Source organism: Theobroma umbraticum, unplaced genomic scaffold (assembly GCF_002168275.2).
Source record: "Theobroma umbraticum cultivar Fairchild unplaced genomic scaffold, ASM216827v3 scaffold_12.0, whole genome shotgun sequence".
NCBI lineage: Eukaryota > Viridiplantae > Streptophyta > Magnoliopsida > Malvales > Malvaceae > Theobroma > Theobroma umbraticum.
Window position 1 is genome coordinate 139207 of NW_018397272.1, and position 353 is coordinate 139559.

Sequence of the window (353 nt, forward strand, 5' to 3'; positions counted from 1 at the left end):
TATAATCCAATAATTGATTTTAGGTTGAATTTTTTTACATTTTTGGTTAAAACAGATTATACTTGAATGTCTACATTGAGAAACATGAAGAAAAACCCATTCATTAGTGAGAAAAGTCCGTTTATAGTCACCCTAGCCTTTAAAAGCCTTATTACTCGAATTAAATGATTTTGTAATCCCATAATTGATTTTAGCTTGAGTTTCTTTATATTTTTTATTAAAACAGATTATAATTGAATGTTTGCCCTGAGAAATGTAAAGAAAAAGCCATTCATTGACAAAAAAAGTCTATTTATAGTCACCCATTGATAACTCTATTATATAGAGTTATTTTGACTCATTTTGGGAGCTTA